Source organism: Rattus norvegicus, chromosome 1, assembly GCF_021556685.1.
Source record: "Rattus norvegicus strain SHRSP/BbbUtx chromosome 1, alternate assembly SHRSP_T2T, whole genome shotgun sequence".
NCBI lineage: Eukaryota > Metazoa > Chordata > Mammalia > Rodentia > Muridae > Rattus > Rattus norvegicus.
In genome coordinates, this window is record NC_141534.1 from 95082090 (window position 1) to 95097263 (window position 15174).

The 15174-nt window shown below is 50.2% G+C and overlaps 1 protein-coding gene across 1 annotated transcript in view; it reads right to left on the reverse strand.

Moving 5' to 3' along the window:
- The window catches only part of Pak4 (p21 (RAC1) activated kinase 4), a 39297-nt gene extending 29181 nt beyond the window's left edge, over window positions 1-10116 (reverse strand). Inside the window, 1 exon segment of the mRNA NM_001106238.1 lies at window positions 10008-10116. The gene's annotated coding sequence lies outside the window, so the exon portion shown is untranslated.
- Window positions 10117-15174: the final 5058 nt, after the last annotated feature.

Sequence of the window (15174 nt, forward strand, 5' to 3'; positions counted from 1 at the left end):
CAAAGCCCTTGTTTCCTCCAGACCAGTAAGTAGCTCTTGGGCCCAGGGCAGGCATCCCCGTCAGGGTCCTACTCAGAATGTATGGTGGGCAGCTATGACCAGCCAGGTTACAGGGGGCTGTGGGGTTGATCTCCAGCTGCACAGGCCAGCACCTGCAAAGCTTCCTAGGGGTGCTCACCTCTAAGCCAAGACCCCAGAAGAATTAAGGTGAGAACACTAGGCAAACAGTAACTGGAGGAGGGGATACAGGGACAGTGACTCCGGCTGGCTCATGGGAGATGCAGGGTATCCCCAAATCCTGCTAAGCCTACCAAGGGCCTCCATGGTTTCCTCCTGCCACACTCTGGGGAGACCCCAGCAGAGTCTTCTACATTTCTCCGCCTGTTCCCTGATAATTAAACAGTAAGCTGATTAGTCAAGGAAAACCTTTAATTAGCCCCTGAAATTGTTGAGGAAAATTACAGCTTCTCTGGGCACCCTACCTATCCTCTGCAAGGCCCAGGATGGTGCCACAGAAAAAGCAGGGGATCGGGGAGGTCTTTACCCTGCAAGGCCAAATTTGGGGAGCCAGGCATTTTTGGGGAGTGAAGGGTGGAGACCCCATTATAAAGTAGCTAGAATAAACATAGTAAGCAGGCAAGGGCGCTCTGGGAAAGCATGCCGCTGTTCCGAGCCATGAGAAGGCATGAAGACATACCACATGCACAGGCTGGGAGGCTGTGGTGGGAAGGGGAGACAGAAAGGCAAGGTGGCTCAATGGGTACCAACGCAAGTCCAAGCCCCAGAACCCACCTAAATACGGAAATATAAAGCCACCTCACAATGTCCTCTGGCTCCCACAGCACACTGCAGTACACGTGTGTGCACACTCATACACAGGCACACATACTCATGATAGTAATCAAAGTTTAAAAAAAAAGGAAAAGGAAACAAGAAAATGCACTACCTTAGAAACAAAGGCTCTTGTTCAGAAATGAGAAATCAAAATTAAAAGGGCAGACAGCCTGAGGCCGGAACAAGCCGGTAACTTGACTGGGCCTTTGAGCTCTGAAGGCCACTAAGAAGCGCCCTGCCTGATGGCTGCCAGGAAGATGCCAATCGCTTGGGAGGAGACACCAGAATCATCTTGGCACCAAGCTGTGGCTGCACCAAGGACTCCCCACAGGTGCCAGGTTTATTCTCATCTGGAAAATGGGTCAAATGGTGTGGCACCCATGGGATTCCAGGAAGGCCCAGGCTGCAGTGTGGCTGTCTGCTCAAGTCCCTGCTAATTATTACCAGCCACAGAAAAGTCGGCCCATCTCGGGACCTGACCCCCAGTCTTCAATTCCTCAAAGGCCCCGCTAGGCTCTTCCCAAGGAATATCCACAGGAACTAGGGCCAGATGGTTCTCCAGGTGGACGCCATACTTGGGTCTCACAGTATATGCTGCTCTGACAGTGCCTTCCAGTCAGTGGGGCTCACTCTGTCAGTCCACCAACATTTAGGACCACTGTATAGAAACCAGTGAGAACAAGTAGGGAGAGCACAGACTCCCCACCCCAGCCTACCAATGTGAAGCTAGGCTATGAAGGAATGCACCAGAAGCCTTCAGGGTGTACACCACAACAGGATCTAAGCAACTGTGTGGTAGGACAGAGACAAGCAAGCTCAGTTGCTGCATGGTGGTGTGTGTGTGTGTGTGTGGGGGGTGCTATTGTAGGCTTGTGTTAGTAGTCCCCTAAAAGGGGGTTGAGACTTGACAAGATGGCCAGGGCTCTTGAAAGAACAAAGGCACTGAAGTAGAACTTAGCCTGGAATGTTCAATCCTTTGGCAGAGAACAGTAAAGACCAATGAAGTGAGGGCTGGGTGTCCAAGGGCCTTGCAGGAGGGGCCTCAAAGGGCTTCTTGCTGTGCTGGACAGACTATGGGAGCTGTGGGAAGGGGGGGATAAGAGAGTCCAAGGCATGGGCCAGGAGGAAAGTGAGGGCAGCTTGAACAAGGGGATGGCAAGGGAAAAACATGCACCAGTGCCAGGTTATACTGGGAAAGAGGACAATACTAACGGGGGAGGGGTAAGATGAAGGAGGAGTGAGGATCAGACCACGGTGTACAAACCAAAGAAGACTGCTGCCACTCAAATCCACCTCCAGGAAAAGGCAGTGAGAGGCGACAGCCCGGTTCTGGTTCCTTGCCAAGGTGTGACTCTTTAGTCAAGGTCCACCTCCCTAAATTAGACTAGCAAGGGACCCCTGACTCTTGGCCCCTTTCACGGGTCTCCGCCTAGCTCCTCCCACAGCCACCACCACCACCACAGGCTTAGAGTTTGAGTTCACACAGAAACAATGCCGGAAGAAGGGCTGTCCCAGGTTTTTGGAGGTTAAGACAGAATTGCCGTGAACTTGAGGCTAGTCTAGGCTATGCCATCAGATACTGTCTCAAAACATGCAAAACAATAAAGAAAATAAATAAAACTGGTCCAAAGTCAATAGAAAGTCTGAATGCCAAGTGTTATTGGGGCGCAAAGCTGTGGACTAAGCAAACCCTCACCACTATCAAGTTGTCTCCAGATGGTGAGCACACCCTGCCCTCCGCTCCTGGGAGTGGCCTGTGGGAAAAGGCTGGCAAGGCAAGGGACATGAGAGACCCTGAGAAGAGGGGACGCGGACACACACACATCCGCGCATGCACACGCACGCGCGCGCACACACACACACACACACACACACACCACACACACACACACACACACACACGCGCGCGCGCGCACGCATACATGGCAGGGGACTTGGAAACAGATGTGGTACAGCAATGGGCAGATCTATCTCACAGAGCTGAGAAGAAAGAATCCAGGTACAAAGACTGGAAGAGTCCACGTGAGTCTGAAAGCTGCCAAGACGGTGCTGGGATGCAGGAGTGCACAAACGCATCATGGCCACCAAGGGCAGGGTACCCCATGGAGGGCATGGTTTGAGGGGAGATGAGTAGACTCTAAGGTGCTGTGCCTCTGAGCTGGGCTGAGCATGCAGGGCCACCTTACACTTCCCGGCTAAGGTAACTGTATTTGACGCATTGTTCTATTTGACAGTAATGAGCCTTTTAAAGTAATAGAATTGAGACTTGAGGAAATTAGCTCAATGGACAGAGGAGCTGTTCAGCAAGCACCAGGACTCAAGTTCAAGTCTCTATCATGCAAGTAAAAAACTAGGCCAGGCCGCATATACCTGTAATCCCATGGGTACAGACAGGAGGCTTCTGGTAAAAAAAAAAAAAGGCAAATTTCTATCCTGTGAGAGATTCTGTTTCAAAGTAAAGGAGAACTCAATAGCACTCAAGGTCCTGCTGTGGTCTCTGCACACACTGTGTACACAAAAAGCACTGGAGTTGGGCTGGAGGGCGTGGCTCTGGGGTGGAGTCATTAGCTAGACTCCATCCACAAGGGGCTGGGGGTATGGCTCAGCGGTAGTTCTGTAGTCCTGCCAGTGCCTAGATCTTCCAGAGAGGGATTGGTTACTTGGCTCAGTAATGAGTTCTTGTTTCTCATGCACAAAGACCCTGGCTTTAACCCCTAGCACCATGCACACACACTAAGTAATCATAAATGCTGTCTGAGTAGGCTGCTGTGGAGAACTGTGGGGAAAGGAAAGGCAAAGGCTATGGAGACATGTGGGCAGCAGGGAGTGGGAGATCCCTCAAGGGAGGAACGAGACGCCTGAAGGAGGAGTCCCTTGTTGGGGGTGACTCTGTGGAGAAGTCTTTAGAGTTCTATTTTTTTCCCCCTGGCCAATCTGACTGCTAACCGTGGGGATAGACAAGAGGGGCAAGCCTTGGCGTCTCTCTTGGCCACTCTGTCCTGTGGGAGTGGTGAAACCGGACTAGGAATCTGGAAATCTGCACAATGGGGCTTTATCAGAGTTCCTGGGGCTGGGAGGGGCGGAACATCCTCTCTGTGAGAGGCCCCACCTGTCTTGGTCCCTTCGGAGCTGCTATACAGCCTGGAATGAAAACACCAGGAAAGATGAGCCTTCTCAGTGTTGGGAGTGGTCAGAGGGTTAGCCAGAGTTAGCAGCAGCCTCCTGGGTCTAAACCCCAGTCCTGCTTACAGTGGCCGGTTGTTCTGAACAGCATTCCAGCTGTCAGTCCTGCCCTACAAATGGAGATGTGTGACACCTAGGGTGATGACTGTGAGTTCAAGGACCGGTAAGTTCAGGATACACTCAGAACAGAGTGTGGGGGCTCACACCTATAAACCCAGCATGAGGGATGACAGGACAAGACCACTAACTAGTTCAAGGCCAGCATGAACTACACAGGGAGCTCCAAGCCAACCTGGGCTACAAACAGAGAAACAGAAAACAAAAACACGAAACAAAGAAGTACTGAATATTAAATCCAACAGTCAACAGCCTCTGCCGTTGCATTCTGCCTGTTGAATATATAGCTATGTCCCCCAAGCAACCCTCTGGGGAAGTAGCACTACTAATATCTCTATGAAGATAAAGTCTAATAATTAGCCCAGGCTGGCCCTGAACTCAGTCCCTCTGTTTCCCTCTGGAAAGCCAGGATCCTAGGCACATGGCACCTCCCACCAGAGGCATCAAAGGACGCTGACGTGCCTTACAACAAAACACTCATTTAAAGGACTCAGAACAGTGAGGACCTAGGTCACCAACCTGGGGTCCACTGTCACTGGCAGATAACATCCTGCCGGAAGCAGCAGAGTGTGCGGTCCTGAGATCCTGGGGGGGAGCACAGTAAGCAGGCAGCACCCGTCTGGCAGGTGGAGCTCACTGCAGAGCTTCAGGTGTACAGCTCTGGCCTCAGTTCTAGGCACTCGTTCTAGCACAGTCACGTTTGGTCTGCAGCACAGAATGGACAGGGCACATAGTAGCCAGGGGACACTCGAGAACACGCTAGGTTGTGGCCCAGAGTTTGAGCAAAGTGAAAACTGCAAGCCAGGTGTGGTGGTACACATCTGTAGTCCCAGAACTTGGGAGACCAAGGCAGGAGGATCCTGGAGAGTCTGAGGCTGCCTGGGCTACAGCAGGATACGGGGGAATAGAAGGACCCATTTGAGTGGAAACAGAAGGGAAGAGAGTGCTTACAGGAACAAATGTGGCAAGGAGGAGATTCTCTGAACCTGGGGACAATGGACTATGCTGAGAAAGTGACAGCATCCTGGCCACTCTCCCTCCGGACTACAATTTCCAGTGACTGCGTAGAGACTAGGTAATCCACGCACATGCAGAACAATGTGACTTCACATGAAAATGCAGGAGGAGAAATGAGGTCAGGAACAGATGGTCTCGGGGTCCTTGCACACAGCTCTGTACACCTGCAGGAGATGGAGGTGGGTTGGGGAGACGCTTAGCACTGCAGCTATGCTTTAGGGAGAGCCAGGGTCATGGCACCAGGACACAGACACACCTGTGAAAGCCATTAAGTTTGAGGCTATGGAGACTCATCAGCCTCTGAGCCGAGGAGCACTTTGCATGCAGTCATCCCTCACATCTGCCTCTGGCTTGGCGGGCAGGGAACTGAAACCACCCCCATTTCACCAGGGAGGAGGCTGTCTCTTCCCCAGAGGCTCCTAGTAAGGGGGCTGGCCAAGAGATATGCAGTACTGTACATTAGTCAGGGAAGTCCCCATTGTCCCTGGGACTGCTGGAAAAGAGCAGGACACCAGCAGTCCCAGGAGACAGGCTGTAATGAGCTATGGCTTCTGTCTGTCCTACTGTCATTGTGTGCTCCCTTGGGATTGGGGGAATTCCCCTTCTGACCTTCCTCAGAACTCCCCCGCCCCCACCAAACTTTCCTATGGGCCAAGTTGTCCAGCAGACAATGAGCTTCGGCCCCGGATGAACAAGGGGGAAATCCATTTCCCTGGCGGTGACTTGGAAAGGGACAGCTTCCTACTGGCGGCATCTGTGGCCACCAGTCTGGTAGGAGATGTAAGAAACAGCTGCTGGGAACACCCCTGACCGGCGTCTGGCCAGGAAATCTAGCTCCTCACAAGTCACAGGCCAAGAAGTGGTGCACGGTGGTGCATAAGGAAGGCAGGGTCATGTAAGTACTGGCGGGGACAGGAACCTACCATCCATCACTCCTCATGTCCAACAGGTCCCCAGAGAACCTGTCTGAAAGGGGACCTGGGTGGAACTCATGGGGATGGAAATGAACATTGCCCAATCACTGAAGGCTGTCAGGAGGAACAGGGATTTTGGAGCCCCAAGCCAGGGTTCAAATCTTGCTTCCCCCTGTTACTTGCATGCTAGGTACCTTAGACAAGTCTCTCTTTCTGGGTCTGTTTTCTCATGACTAAAAACTGTTGCAAAGGTCATGTGAGCTAATATGGGGGAAGAATTCAGACAGGACCCTCCCTCCATCACTGCCTTTCCCTCTTGTAGCATCATCCTTGCTGCCTCCCCTATAATCTAGCTCCTTGATAGCAGCCTGGGCTGTCTTGGCTTTGTGGTGACGTATTGTTTTGAGACAGGGTCTCCTGCTCTGGTCCCTCTGATCCCACCTCCTGGGTTAAAGGCATGCACCATCAGGCCTGGATCCTAGGATGGAACCCAGGGCCTTGCCATTCAAGGTAAGCATTCTAGAAACTGAGTCACAACCCCAGTCAGTCTAAGCAAGCTTTATAAAGGGAAAACAATGTCAGCCAAGTCCTCCCTGCAATGAAACTAAAAGCCACACTCCTCACCTGTCCTAGCTTGGCAGCGCTGGCCACACTCCTGGTCCCCAACACCACTGTCTGCTTAGCCGCATTAGCTACTCTGAAGCCTGCGACTGCCCCAAGCTTGCCTGGGCCCAGGGTCTGTACGTTTTCAGTACCCACCACCTGTTTCACCTTTCCATTCTTTGAAGTCCTGGTTCGTTCTCTCTCAATCAGACATCCCTTGCTCAAGAAAGCCCTCTCCCCACTGCCTGAACCTCCTCCTCCGACCTATCTGGGTGTCACCATCCAGGGACAAATCTGACAGGCTCTGTTAGCAGTGCAACCAACAAGCACACAGGCAGAGTGTAAACAGACACACCCTACCCAGTCAGGCCTTTTCTCAAATGTCTATCCTGGAAGGTGTTCCAACGGCAGAGTGGTCAAAGCTGTGGCCAATGTTACATGTCCTAGAGAGTAACAGCCAAAGTCCGGAAGCCTGCTAGATAGACATCAGGCTAAAGTAGTCACAAAAGCCGTTTCCTGGGTGTCCACTTCCCGGAGTAGTGGGACAGCCTATGATGTCTATGCAAAGGAAGTCATTCTAGCCAGAGCCACACACTCACAGCAGGTGGGACAATGAAAGCACCTCTGGTCGCTGCTGGGAAGCACAGCACAACCTCTAGGAGAGCAATCCCCCAGCATCAGGGCCCAGTGTGAGCTCCACTACAAGGTGTAAGTCAAGACATACTGTGGCCATGGCCCACATGGAAACATTCTAGAATAGTCATCACAGCGCAGTGACAGCTCAGCAAGGAATTGACCACATGGCCACCAAAGCGTGATGACTCCTATGTGACCAATCACAAGAAATCTGAATAGCACAGAAATCAAGTGACCATCCAAGGCCTGTGGGTGCAGAACACTGGGACATGCTCAGGTGACACTGGGCACTGTGAAACAGCAGTGGACATGAGCCGTGGAATGGGCGGGTCAGTGGTGTTAATGTGGGACTGTCATCTACTAGCCTGCTGTCCTCTAGGTAGTACAGGTGGCTTTGCTGATCCAGTTCCTCAGGGAAGCTAGGACTGAGTGGGTAATGGGTGGATGGCATCCCTGGCTGCACTCCTGTCATCTGACAGGGATGGCTGGGCATTCCCTAACACTGAAAGCTCTGCTTTTCTCGATAGCCTACCACAGCACACAAAGGACGAAATTAGTCAATATCAAAACACTTGCTCAGGATCCAAAGACAAAGTAGGGGCCTGAATCTGAGTCTCCAATGGCACAACCCCCATCTCTCCTTATCTGTGCCAAGCTGGCACCACGAGGCTAGGAATTTGGGTGACCTCACAGATCTGGTGCTGGCTGCATGCCAGCTCTCCGACACTGTCAGGGGCAGGCGGGGGTGGGGAAAGTTGGGAGCCAGCGATAAGACCAGTGCTTCCACAGTACGCCAGGCTGTCCAGTGCCTACTGTATGCCAGGTTTCAGGCCAGGCCTTCTATACCCAGCACTCTTATTAGGTCCACTTTACAAAGGAGGAAACTGAGGCACTCACTATAAGTGGCTCTTCCCAGGCTGAACCACTAGTAGGCCAGGACCTATGCACACATTGCTCTTTTTGACCTTGTGTCCCTTCCTGTCCCTCCTACTCATCTTTCAGAGCTTCCTTGAGGGACTTTCCAAGGACAGGAACCTCAGGACAGACCCAGCATATGGGCACTCTCCTTGTCCCAGCTCCATTTAGGCTCAGTGTTGCTGGCTGAGGTCTGGTCTCAGCATGCTCCTATAGGAGAGACAAGCAGGCACTGAGGGTAGGGCTATGTGCCTCCTGTCCCCTTGCTACAGTATCTGAGGACCCAGCACAATGCCTAATGGTCCCCACAGACATTCTGCAACCAGCTGGTACTCCAGAAACACCCAGAAACCAGCAGGAGTGCGTATGGCCTCAAGAACCAGGAAAAGGCAGAATGGGCTCTCCAATAGAGGGAGAAAGAAAGCCAAGCCAAGAGCTGCCCAGGGCTGGCTAAGCATGAATGATCGAAGCGGAAAGATGGCTGATAGGTCAAAGCTCTGGAAGGAGGACCAAGCCTCAAACTGAAGTGTTTGGGAGCCACTGAAGACCACAGGGAGAGCTTGTGGTGTCAGGAATAGAGAACTCCTAAGGTCACACCCACCCGATCAGAGGCTCACTGGACTCTGGGCCACCCACCAACATGCCACTCCCATAGGCCTAGTGGAACCTCCCCTCCCAGGTCACACCCTTCCAAGGAGGCTAAACACTGTTCCTACCCAGGGAGTGGCTTCCAGGAACAGACCTCCTGGAAAGTGGACACTGTGGCAGGTAGCTGACCAAAGCTCCTGCCTCTAAACAAAGCTTTCTTGGCGTTACTTTTTCTATGTGGGAAACAGGGGTGTTCTCTAACACCCAACTCACCCATCTCACAAGATAAAGGACGAAACAAGACCAGGCACACACGGTGCGCTCTCTCGTTAAACATTAACTAGCACCAAGAGTTTTTGAAAGGCAGCAGCTACAGAATCACTCTGGGACAGAGCTCCGGAGCTAGAACCCCAGCTGCTCACCTTACTCATTAGCTGACCTGGGGCAAATCACTTAGCTTCTTAATAACAGCTTTGGCTCCCGTGATGTTGTACTGAGTGCTAAATTAGTACATAAGCAGAGCTTTGACTGAGAGGCTAGCCCAGCCTATCATCAGTGTTTCATGGTGTGTGGCCTTCATTATTTGTGGGAAGGGGCTCCTTCAACTCTGCCACCAGAACGCACTTTTGACGACTCTGTTAGATATCCTGGTTCCCCTCCCATTGCACGCGCCTCACTTGAGTTTTTAGATTTGGACCCTCCCAGACCATCTACACCCGTCAGATTTTTATCTTTGTACCTTCTACCTACATGCTGTCTCAGACACCCCCAAACCTAAAACTCATTCACCTCCTCCTCGGGTTGAGCCTTTTAAATCTTCAACCAGGTCGCCGCCCACTTCTCTTGGTTATGACCTCCGACCCTTACAGACACACCCTCTTCTTTAAGTTACTTTGAGTTACCCCCTTTCATGAGACCGGTTCCGAACCACTCCTACGCGCCCCCACTTAGTATTTCAAACTTTGCATTGATTTCGAACCCAGCCACGCCCCCTCCGTGGGCCTAACCTCTGATCGCGACAGTTCCCTCCCCTTTCCTCATTTCTGACCCGCGACCCTTTTCCACGCGACCCTTTCCTCCAAGAGTGAACTTTGACCCCACCGGCCCCGCCCCCTTACGAATAACCGCTCTCCCACAGCGCGTGCCCAGATCCACCCGCCCCCAACCACAAGCGTCTTGCACCGTAACCCCCTCACCTACCGGCTTGGCGCCGCGGTCGCTCGCGGCCTAGCTGCCGGGCCCAGAACTCTGCGCCCGCGTACCGCCCTCAGCTGTCTCGAGCCGCCGCCGCCGCGGCTACTGCCGCCGCCATGTTGAATCTCTAACGAACATCCGGGGCCTCCCCTACTCCTCGCCGCCCACTAGTACCCATGGTAACGGAGTTGACCGGGCGATGGGAGGGGCCTGCTGGGGGAGGGGCGATGCGCCGGCAGGGTTCCCCGAAGCTGCTGATTGGTGTGGGTTGTCCAATCGGAGACCTCTAGGAGGAGAATGACGAGCAGAGATTGGAAAGTTTGGAAAAGGTGCGGGGGACGTTGATTCCCCGCCCACTCCGCCTCTTAAAGGGGAAAGAACGGCTTTCCCGTGGCACAGATTCCCACGAGTTCCCAAAGAAGTAAGAAAGTGGAATATGAGAACATAAAGGCCAGAAACAGTTCTTAAGTATTTATTATTAGCACGCGACTAGTTCCGGTATAAACTAGGTGCCACAATCCTGTTGTTTTAACACCCCATTTTACAGGTAAAGAAACAGGCTAATAGAACGCTAGTTGGTTTATGATTTCTGGAAGCCAAGTAACGAGTTTTGAATGAAGTGCTGTCCGAGTCTGGAAATCTGACACTACTTGATCTTAATCTTTTAAATGTGCTTTTTTTTTTTTTAAACCAGTCACCTGTGTGGGAGATGTGTCAGTGAGTAAAAGGTGCTTGCCGCCAAGACTGACAAGTTCTATCTCCTGGACCCACGGTAGTACTGATTCCCCACAAGTTGATCTCTAGCCTCCACCAGAGAGCCATAGACGTAAAATAAAGAAATAAATGTAATTAAATGTTTTCAAATTAATCAAAAATGGAAAACACAGAGGAAAGGAAACCCATAAACTAATACACCCTTGCACCTCTGGCTTTACTAAGTCTTACTGAAAAATTTAAAAATGCTTTCTCATCTTGAGGTTTTTAAGGGTTTTATTTGTTTATTTGGGTATTAGACACTGAACTTAAGGCTTTATACACAACAGGCAAGCAGTACTAGGTAAGTCCCCAGCCCTAGGGAATTCTAGGCAAATGCTTTCCCCAGCTGAGCCCCTTGGGAGACTGAAATAACAGGTTTGTCCCAAACAGGCTTTCTCTGGTTCTTTTCGTTGGCTTTTTCTTCTGTCTGGAAGATTCTCTTCTTTAAGCCTCCTCCTGACTCTCAGTGTTCCTTTGGGTTTTTCTCAAACATCATGTTCTCTAAGAGACAAAGCATCCTACCTTGTGCCACTAAACCCTTTGCCAGCTTTTGCTTATTTCCCTTTGCTGACTGTGGGTTTTGTTTGGCTGACTGGTTTTGGTTTCCTGAGACTGGGTCTCACTATGTAGCCCAGCCTGACCTTGAACTCTCTGTTTTTGCTGGTGGCCAGGGCCTTGATATTATTGGTATGTAAGTGCTCAGTACATATTTATAAGAGGGATAGCTGAATAAAGCGTAATTCCACCCTCTAAAGATTCACTTAGATGCTCATTGCCTCTGCTCGCACCCGCACACTGCCAGGCACATAGCAAGCGTTTTGTTAACGTGCAAACCGTGGATGAAGGGCTGCTGTTCAGGTCTCTGTTCACCTTTTCTCCCGCTCCCCACACCCCCATCTCTCTCTCCATTTTATTTCTGGTTGAACTCAGGGCCTCCGATGCACTGAGTCTTTTACCATTGGGATTACATTACCATGCCTGGTAGAATGGTCCGAATAGTATATCTTTTAAAAAAAAGATTTATGGGGCTGGAGAGATGGCTCAGCGGTTAAGAGCACCGACTGCTCTTCCAAAGGTCCTGAGTTCAAATCCCAGCAACCACATGGTGGCTCACAACCATCTGTAATGGGATCTGATGCCCTCTTCTGGTGTGTCTGAAGACAGCTGCAGTGTACTCATATATAATAAATAAATAAAAAATAAAAAAAAAAGATTTATGGGGGAACTGGGAGGAGTGGAGGGAGGGGAAACTGCAGTTGGAATGTAATGTATGAAAGAAGAATAAATAATTTAAAAAAAAATCCCCCAACCACAGAAAAATAAATGTTTAAAAAAATATTCCCCCATCTCTATATGTGGGTCCCCTCACACATGTGCGTGAGTGTGTGTGTGTATGTTCTCAGAGGCCAGAAAAGGGCCTCTGACAGAGCAGCCAGTGCTCCTAAGCACTGAGCCATTTCTCCAACCCCAGAAAATACTTTTAAAATTAAGACTATATACATCATCATGACTCTTGATATCAATAAATATTCTTCAAGAAGATTAATTTGGGGGCTGCCTCGGAAGCCATCCTAGTAATTTACTCTAATTTGCTTAGCCACATTTTTCTAATTGAGTTTCTGTACCGTGATACATATTTTGCTTTTAGAAACCATCATCCAAAAAAAAAAAAAAAATCCAAGCAGCTAAATAATTACTTCCTTTGAATACATTACTACAGACTGATAGGCCAAAGGAAATGTATGTTTGCTTGGGTTGGCGTTTTGTTTTTGTTTGTTATTTGTTGTTTGTTTTGTTTTGTTTTATTTTTGACAAAGTCTCACACAACCCAGCCTCATGCTGCCTGGAACTCACTATGTAGCCAAGGATGACCTTGAACTGCTGATCTTCCTGTTCCCACATCCCCAGCGTTGGGAATACAGGTGTGACCACCATTGCCACCCTGTAGATACAATATCTCTCTCTGTCTCTGTCTCTCTCTCTCTGTCTTTCTGTCCCTCCCTCCCTCCCTCACCCCCCCCCCCTTCTTCCTAGTATTTTTCAAGGGGCAGGGTTTCTCTGTGTAGCTCTGGCTGTTCTGAAACTTGCTCTGTAGACCAGACTGGCCTCAAACTCAGAGATCCACCTGCCTCTGACTACCGAGTGCTGGGATTAAAGGCGTGCCGTGCCCGGCCATGCCCTGCTATTCCGAACATTTTATGCACTGGGAGTTTCATGCTAAAGTGCAATCACTGGTTTCTAGTTCACTCTGGAGCCCGAAGTTGGGAGAATTCTAGTAGCTCGTTCACTCACCAGCTGCCCTCTGCTGCCTCCCTATGGTCAGGGACACAATTGCAAGATCGTACAACAGATTCACACTTTTGCCCTCATTCAAGGTATTCTCACCAGTGTTTAAACACTCCTGTTGTTTCTCCTCCTTCTTTATATTTGTTTGTTTTGCCTGTGTATGACTGTGGACCTGAGGGAGGACGACGACGAGAATGTCCTCTCTTTCCGCTGTGTGATTCCCAGATTGAATTCAGGCCATTGAGCTTAGTAGCAAGCGCCTTTACCCGCTGAGCTATCTCCCCAGTCCCCTTAATAGATTTTAAACCGAGGTCTGACTTCAAAGCCTATGCTCACACTGGCTCAATAAATATATACACTGAGCTCTCGTTGTGAGCCAATCACATTGAATAATGATAATTCCAACATTGACAGAGTGTGCTATGCGGCAGGCCATGTAACATACACTCCTCCTTAAATTTTGCAGTAGGGTTCTCCCAGGAAGATGTAAAATTAACATCTGTCTCCACGCAGGGATGGTGCGTGCCAGCAACCAATGGGATGACTCACGCACGTTTATTAGAGGTTATTTATGGGGCGGTGGAGAGCTACAAATGATTGCACTCCTCCCAGGAACACCCCCCCATCCTGTTCAGTTACTCCCCAAATGGTACAAACCAGGGCTTAGGCCGCCACCTAGTGTTAGAACGGCAAACTTCAGGACCTGGGTAACAACCAGACTCTAGGAAAATTTTGTGTTTATTTCTTAGTCCTTAAGAAAGGGTGCTGTTGGTGTCAGCAAAAGTTGTTTGACCCTGGAAAGACTGGCTTGTCTTGTTGCAGTCTGTCATGGAGAACTGCTACATGGTGGCTTGCAAGACAAAGTTATTGAGCTAAGATTTGGAGGGCTGTTATCACTGAAGTCCTCAAAAGAAAAAATCCATATGCACTATTGACATCCCCATTCAAAAGGTGTGCAAATTAAGGCACAGAAAAGGTAAGTAATCCCAAAATCGCACAGGCAGTTTGACTTTAAATGTCTGGACTTCTAATCACTTCTGGTTCCCACCCCCCAACCCAGGGAAAAATAACATGAATAAAACTTAAAAACAAAAAATAAAATGATGAGGACTAGAAAGTTCTATGCTGTCAAATAATTCCACGTGGCCATAAAAAGAACATGTAGAGATGAACATTCAGCTTATCTGGAGGGCATTTGCCTGGAGTCTCCCAGAGAGGGGCCTGGGGATGAGGCCCAGTGGTAGAGCCCCAGTGAGGAGCTGAGGGCGTGGCTCAGTGGTAGAGCCCCTGACTAGAATCCGCCAATGAGGAGCTGAGGGCGTGGCCCAGTGGTAGAGCCCCTGCCTAGAATCCCCCAGTAAGGGAGGGGCTGGTACTCACGGCTGACCTGTGGAGCAAATGGACTGGGCTGGTTGAAAGGAGCCATTTTAAAAGGTCAGTACTGCATAGGTCCATTCACAGTATAATAGGAAAGGCAAATCTAATCTATAATGACAAAATTAGATTAGTTAATGCTAGAGGCTGATGCGGGATGGGGGTTGTTGCAGGGAAATCTGGGCAATAGAAATATTCTCTCGCAAGCAAGGGCATGGGGCCACCTGCGTGTAATCCCAGCATCCAAGAAGTGGAGGCACAGGGATCAGAAGTTCAAGTCCATCCTCAGCTATATTGTGAATTTGTGGCCAGCCTGGGATACATGAGAAACAAAACCATGAATCTCACTGTAGCCTCAGCCTAGAACACAATGATCCCTTGCCTCTGTCTCATGAGTGCTGGGATTGCAGTCATGAGTCGCCACACCCTGCTTCATCTCTCTGTTTATATTCACTAATCAATAGTATGGGAATCATCCCTCCACCCAGTGTATCCATCCACACCAGTTGCTCCAGTTGGTCACTTGGGTGCCATGTTGGCTCTCGGTTCAACTGTTGGCCTGTGAAGTGCAGGTGGGCCCATGCCCCTCGCCTCATTACCTCACAGCCTTGCAGGGAAGGAGGTCCAAGAGAGGAAGAGGACTGCGGAGCCTATACTGCTAGACACGGTTAGATAACAGATGGTGCTTTGTCCACTGCAGCTTATTGCTTCTGAGGGGAGGAGCTACAAATGCTGTTTCCGGGTAAGAGCTTGGCCT